Below are 7,315 nucleotides of genomic sequence, written 5' to 3'. Positions count from 1 at the left end.
ACTAAAATCACGTTAAATACAGCGGGTTTCTCAGGAACAAACTGCGGAAACTTTCCGAAACATCGCCGATAATTTTGGGGTCGTGAGATACATAGGAGGCGTGAATATTCAGCTCCCGTGCAGTGGGGTCCGTCCTGATCATCTACCAAAAGTACCTCGGCCGTGTCGGGAGGGCTCGGCTCAGCGCCCGCGGCGCACGCGAGGCAGACGCGGGCACGGCCGCGGCCACGGCACTGCCGCCCGCCCGCCGCCAGGGGGCAGCGCCGCCGCGGGCCGGCCCGCGCGCCGCACGCACGGCGCCTCGTCAGCGAGCGCAGGGCGGGCGCTCAGGGCGGCCCCGGCTGAGGGACCGGCTGGGCGGGAGGAGGTGTTTTCCTTCTGCTTCCAAGGCTCCGTCGCTCTTTTCTCCACTAGAAAGAGCAGCAAAGACTAACTGGAGTTGTGGTGGCCCCAGAGAGAAGATCTGATCAGAACGAGGATTGAGAGAGAGAGAGCGCAAAACCACAACTTCACAGCTCTCTTCCTCATTTTTCATCTAAAGGTGAATATCTGCAGGACAGGCAAGGCTCTGGCCCACATGCTTCAGGAGGTGGCAGGTTTCAAGACTAGAGCAGCCAGCAGTAGATTCCAGCACAGCAAGTTCTGTGTTCCTTTGATTCAGAGATGGGGTGCAAAGGGCCAACCACCAGTCAGTTTTTGAGAAGGAAAACAGAAACAAAAAGGAATTGAAGTAATCTGTTTCTTTTAAAGATAATGGTGAGGTGGCACAAATGTCATCCAGTTTTCTGAGCATCTCTATTGCCTGTGTTACACTCACAGGTCAAATGCAGCATGAAGACAATGAGAATATCCAGCTGGCTGTGCCACAAATACTGTCTGCTCCCTACTTTCTTAGAGCTAAAAGAAAATTCAGTAAATGTTGGAGTTGAATGCTTCATCCTCTTCCCTCACAAGCTTGTGGAGGTGACAGATGTTTCCTTGGGGCCTGTTATTTTAGACACCTCCATGATTTATATATCTCTGGAAGCCTGATGCGTGGAATTGGATGTCAGAGACAAGCTGAAAATAACTTCTTTGTGCTCGTATACAGACTCTGGTATCTATTGGCCCATGTGGAAAAATTCCAAATTGAATCATGTTATCTGTGCCTGGCAGATGCATTGAGATGTACAGATGGAGCAATGATGAGTTAAAGTGAAGTTGAAATGTTTCGTGGAGAGCACTGGCAAGAGCTCTGCAGTAACACTGTGCACGGCAGAACCACCATGGCATAGCCTTCATGATTGTTTTGGTAAGGTACGGAGTAGCATACAGAGGAAAAATTCATATTTAGAACAATATGCAATTCCCTGTGGGATCATGACATAGAACTGGACAGACTACCTTTGGGCCTCTATGTGAGAGGTTCAGGAAGATACCTGGACTGGTGGTTGTGGAGCTGCTCTTGGATGTGCCTGGACTAAGGTCCAGGGCCTTCAAACTGCTTCAGGGTCCTTCTCGCTACATGCAGTACCTGGTAGGGAAACTCTGCTGTGGGAACTTGGAGTCTCAATCTGTTAATGCCTGATCAGGTATTTTGGGATAGTCTGGTGGAAGAGACAGACAAATAAATCCGCTACATCCGCACATGCCCAGCACTCCAAAAATATGTCAGGCCACACTGTGTGTGGCACATAGGCAGGTATTGGGCTGCCTATGAAGCACAGCATCAAGGCTAAGATGTAAGGGAATGTTCTCAGGTGAACTTCTCAAAAGCTGAGTTCTTTGCTTCTCGCCTCTTTTTAAGTTTTCCCCAAGTGCAGTCTGGCTTCCTTGGGGTACAGGTCAGGACCAGCATTCTCTGGGAGATGATAATATTTTCCAAGGCTGAACCATTCATCCATGCCAGCCTCCAGAGGATATGGAGAAGCTGTGTAGAAAGGGCCTGGGCACATTCGTCCACACCCTGTAGCCCGCAGTAGGACATTCACAGCCTGCCAAGGTAAACTGCGTGAGCGGTATGGCTGATTCACAGCCAGGGCTCTGCTGCAAAAGCAGTGAGTGAAGAGTGGCAGAACTTTAACTCCTTATGAGGAGATGAAGACAGAATTCGCAGCAGAGGACCCAAACTCCTGGCAGGTATGCCCACCTCCAGGGAGCATATATCTCAAAGGGTTTCTGCTGTACCTCATCATCTCTGCATTTAGAGCCTTTTTTGTTTTGTTCTTTTGTTGGGTTTTTTTTTTCTTCTTAAAAATCACCTTCAGGCATTTGTTTCCACTTACCTGATCACTTCTCAAACACTGGGCTTAACCTCACTGCTGTCTCTAGTCCCCTTTGATCACCAATATGCGATGCCTCATCTTCTGGAGCCTAACCCAGTCCTTTCACCAAGAATTGTTCAGCCTGCGTATTTAATTCATCAGGGATTATTTGGTATCAGCATGTGCTCCTTTCCCTTTTCTTAAGGCCTCGTGACCTCCACTTTTCCCTTGCAACTTCCAACCTCCCTGTCCCCATGGTTGTTTGCTGTTCCTTTTCCTTCTTTTGAGTCTCTCCGCCATGAAGTGTCCCACAAAGCGATGCTTTTGGATGTATGGTGGAGGGGACATTAATTCTGCTCTCAGAGGCCTCTCTAGAAAAAACATATTCTTTAAACACCCACAAGACAGAAGGGTTTCATTTTTGAGCTGATGAACAAATAATTTGTCCACAGTCAAAATACTTGTGGTGATAATGGTGCTGTGCCTATCACTTTACTGCTTACAGATACCTCAGTCCAGCAATGTCCCCTGTTGTATCCCAGTATAAGACTTTTTGGACCCCACTTTTGCAGGAGGAAAATGCTGCATCTTTGAAAAATGTGGGTGAAATTTTAAGTGGCACAGCAGGAGTAGAACCCAAGGTCTTCTGCTGGTTCACTCTTACATGGCACATTTTGGACCTCTCTGTCCAAAACTTTGGATGATGTAAGTGGGATAAGTAGTATAAAATTGGCATTCTGTCTTGGAGGATGTTAGGTCTGTTTGCTCTTACAATGTCCTGATGTGTGTGAGGCCGTACAGGAGTGTGGTAGCAGCTCCCCTAATCTTCATCCTATCACTGTAGTGGAAAAAATAACATAGAAATACCATGTAATTGTTTATAAAGAAATTGTGGGTTGTTTTTTTTTTTTAAAGGCCTCCCAGTTCTCTTATACTAGTTGCAGTCCAGGAAACTTTGTGTTTATTAAGCACTGTGTAAATTTGCAGCTCTCTATAAATGTAAAATCAATAGCAATGATAACAGCAGCAAAGTGCTCAATCCAGCCCTGGTAATAACCCAAGAGTGCTAATTTCTTGATAAGGTCACTTGCTTCACACAGGCACCTCCTCTCCATGTGAAAACACAGGGTGCAGCACAGAAGATATTTGTGTTCCCTGACAAGAAAGGAAACACTGAAAACATGTAATTTCCAGCAGGTGACAATGACAGGCAACAACCTGAAGGGCTCTTAAAATCTATTGTGGAGGCTTTATCCCCTCCACTGAGCGCTTCAAACACACGTTTTCTTCTAGGAAACCAAAATGTTACAATCATCTCCTTTTTAATCTCTTCTCACAAGCAGATGAGAAAGGGGAATCTGCAGTAACCTGATGGAGTGAGGTTTCTGGAGAATGAACAGAGCAACAAAACAATAGCTTGGTGTTGCTGACCCCTCTGAACTGTGGTCTCCATCAGTGATGCCACCACTGGTAGCCTGGGCAGTTTCTGGGGTTCACAGCAGAGGTCACTGAGTGTGTGTATGGACCACGCTTCCATCTGTCCCCAGGTGTCCTGGAGCTCTAGTGGCAGATCTGCCTGCTCCAACTACCCCATTCCTGTCCAAACGGGCAGCTGGAAGGGCTTTGGGCTTTTTACAGCTGAAGGTTTACCACCAATGGCAATAACTAAGTCTCTGCCATTTAAAACCAGCTTGTATACCCCAAATGGCTGATTGTTCCCTCTACCCTCCACTGTGGTGATTTCCTTAAGGGTGGAACTGCTGCAAACAGCTCTAGTTGGCTCCATGCAGCCTGCTCCTCTTCCACCAGGTCCCCTTTAAACCTGATTTAGGGTTCCCAGATGGCTCACTGCCATCCGACTGGCCTCTGTCATGACTTCCCTAGGGAGTTCTCTGGTAGACTTGAGAGCTCAGGAGTAATCCCTTCCCTCTTCCTTGCCCACCTCTGTCAGTGAGCCTGGCCTCATCTTGCTCTGTGGCAGATCCACAGTCACTTTTGGGCTTTTTCTTTGCCATGCTGCTGCAGTAGATCCAACCTGTCTGCACATCAGTTCCCTTCTGTTTTCTTCTTCCTTGACCTCTGCCTGCTAACATGTCCTTAGGTCCAGTGACCTTCGGCATGGGAAGAAACCTCCTTAAGCCCCTATCCCAAAAGTGGCAACTCCTGCTATAAAATAATAATCATACAGTAATAATCACCAGAGGGTTGGCAGGGACTTCAGGAAGTCTCTGAAGGCATCCCCCCTCTCCGAGGTGGAGTCCCCCAGGAGCAGTGTCTGGCGTGGGCATGAAATGCTTCTAGCGATCAGGATACCACAGCCTCCCCAGCAGCCCCCTGCGGCCCGGGAGACCTTCCTGGGAAAAAAGCACTTTCTTGAGCACAGCCCAAATCCTTCCTCCTGCAAATTGGGCTGATTATTACTTGTACTTTTTCTGGTGGATCTGGAGAAGAAACAATTGCCATCTGCTTTATAGAATCTTTTATATAATAACAAAACAGCCTTTAGAGTAACCGAGAAAGAGGCGTTTGCTCACTTGCAAAGTCAGGAGATTCCCTGCCAATGGACATTCTTTGTCGGGGATCCTTTGCCAGCATAGGCTGAGCACTAAGCTCCACAATCTGCATTTTCCTTTTGAATGACTCCCACAAAATAAACCAAATATCACATCCAAGGAGATTTATTACATCCCTTTCAAGGGTGAAGCATTCCTCAGCTACATTCCGCTTCTGTCTTTTGTACTTAGGAAAGGGGGAAAAAATTGCTGTGATGCCTCTGGATCCCACCCCTCCAGGGCTTCTGTTGTTAATAAAGCCAAGCAGCTGGAGCCAGATTTGTCAGACTAGTCCTGAGTGGCTGGCTTGCTCCTGCTGCAAGAGCAGCACCATCAGAGCAGCTCTAGAATTCCTGCCTCTGCTAGAAGACTAATAACTCGTGGCACCACGTTTCCTCAGTAAAAACACCTTTTGTTGTTCCCAATGACACCCTATCCCTGTGGCAGCAGCTTGCCAGAGTGGATCTTCTCACTTCCTAGCTTCTCTGGCTTCTCCTGCCTCTGCATGATGCAAGACTTTGCAACGCTTTTTGGGAGCTCAGATGTGCTCTCAGACACTCTGCTTGCAGCAATTGCTCTCTCCAGGCTTTGCAGTGAAGCTTTTATCCAGATGTGTAACAGAGGATGTGTATAGAGGCAGGGCAAGTGGGGGAAACCTCTGTTGTGTTATCTGAGCTTAATTAAGCCTCTCCCTAGGCTGTTGCTAATTGATTGACTCCAGGACTATAAGAGGGGGCAAATTTGCCAGAGCTCATTAAAAATAGCAGAGTTTAGAATTTGAATTTTTTTATTATATAGGTGAATAACTTTGACTAATGTCTTGCTGACTGATACCAGGGAAACAAACTCTATTCAGCAAATGTTGGTAGATGGATTTAGCTTTTTAAACCCAATGAGAGAAGTGGTGAGTAGTCAGATGCCTGTTCATCATCACTGTGTCCCTTGACAGCGTTTATAGGTATCGCTTAACTGGAGCTCTGATACTGCTTTCTGCCCCAGCCATGGCTGTGCTAACCAGCCTGTCATCTCTTCCAGCAGGTATCAAGTCCATTTCAGTTTCACAGGCTTCAAAACGTTTCACAAAATTGACAAAAAAACCCCTCACCAAACCAAGAATCAGTTCACTCACCGTAAAATGCAACTACTACAGGCATGGGTGAGGCCAGCTGTGCAACAGCCCCAACATAAAGGTGTAGTAAATGGAGAGGGGGAAAAGATGCTGTGCCCAAGGGGAGATGCAGGAAGAACAAAGGGAAGAGGACTATCCCCTGCCAAACAGCTAGAAAACTGACTTTACCAAAAATGCTGAGATCGTTTCTTGTCTCATGATGTTTAGATGTCTTAAGCAATCAAACTCCCTCAGAGCCGGGTCTCAGGTTCGCTCACCCGAGTGACAGATGCCTTCTTCTCAAATACCTGCAGCTCGGGGCACCGTTTGCAAGCCTCTTCTGCAAGTACTACTCCTGGCTTTTTGTTGGTGAGGTTTGACATGATGGAAGCCCACCCTGTCAGGACTGAGACACAGCCGGGGTGCGGAAAAGGCTACAGAAGATAAGGTATGTGGAACAGTGTGGAAGTGATATGCACGCCTGAAGAAGGAGACCATTATGAGCACAAGGTGGCTGGAAGAGCTGTCACTGCCTGGGTGGCAGCAGGCTATTAGAAGGTCAGCTTTCACAACCATGTCAGCAAATGCTCCTTGTGTCCCTTGGAGCCAATTCACTGTGGCTCCAGTCAGCTTTAAAACCATTTCAGCTGGGCTTTAAAGCAATTTAGAATGTGGAGGGGAAGCCGTACTGTCTAGCAAACTTAAAAAGTAGTGTGCACGCCCTGGGTGTGAGATGTTATAGTAGATTCGAAGTTCCTCCTATCAGACTGTGAGTTGCTTCCCTTTTTTTCCCTTGCAAAGACAGACCAGTGTCCTATTTCCTCTGACTCTTTGTCTTCAAAGAAGATGTTCATCTCTCCTGAAGAGGTTTCTGTGCATTGTATGAAGGTTTTCAGATGGAATTGTCAGCTGAGCAGCAATATGGACAGATGACACCTGTCCTTACGTGTGTTTCACTGTGAACACATCTCTACAGTTGTGATTGCCTATCCATGTTCTAGGTCTGTTCACATTTAGGACCTTCAGAGCCCTTCTGAGTTGCTTTTCTGTTCTCTTCTGTTTAGAAAATATTCAGCATCAGTGAGTGTTTACAGGAAAGTCCCAAGTTTCACACCAGGTTTGAAGGATGCTGGTTTGTTGGGTCTCTGGGTTTAGGTAGTGGCTGCAAGAATAAGTCCCTAGGTGTAGCTATAAGGAAGAGGGACTGCCACTGTCTCTGTGGTGAAATGACATTTGGTGATAATGAGAACTGATCTTCCAGAAGAGGATGCTGCTGAGGAAAGAGAGGAAGCCAAGTGTCTCCTCCCCAGAGCACATGGCCTTCCCTCTCCTGAGCACACTTGTGACCCTCACAACTGTCTCCCTTACTGTTTGCTCTGTCTGCTTCTTTCTCTTTCTTCTTCTCTTCTCTC

General features: G+C 47.2%; 1 protein-coding gene across 3 annotated transcripts in view; it reads left to right on the top strand.

Annotated features, from left to right (window-relative positions):
- The first annotated feature begins 329 nt into the window (after positions 1 to 329).
- CREB3L1 (cAMP responsive element binding protein 3 like 1) overlaps positions 330 to 7,315 on the top strand; it is a 63,477-nt gene continuing 56,491 nt past the window's right edge. For all 3 annotated transcript variants that reach the window (XM_032691234.1, XM_032691233.1, XM_032691228.1), the window contains exon 1: positions 330 to 1,291. The gene's annotated coding sequence lies outside the window, so the exon portion shown is untranslated. The remainder of the gene's footprint in view (positions 1,292 to 7,315) is intronic.

The sequence above is a fragment of the Chiroxiphia lanceolata genome, chromosome 6 (genome assembly GCF_009829145.1).
Source record: "Chiroxiphia lanceolata isolate bChiLan1 chromosome 6, bChiLan1.pri, whole genome shotgun sequence".
Classification (NCBI taxonomy): Eukaryota; Metazoa; Chordata; class Aves; order Passeriformes; family Pipridae; genus Chiroxiphia; species Chiroxiphia lanceolata.
Note: the sequence above shows the minus strand (reverse complement) of the source record. Positions and strands in the feature narration are given on the sequence as shown.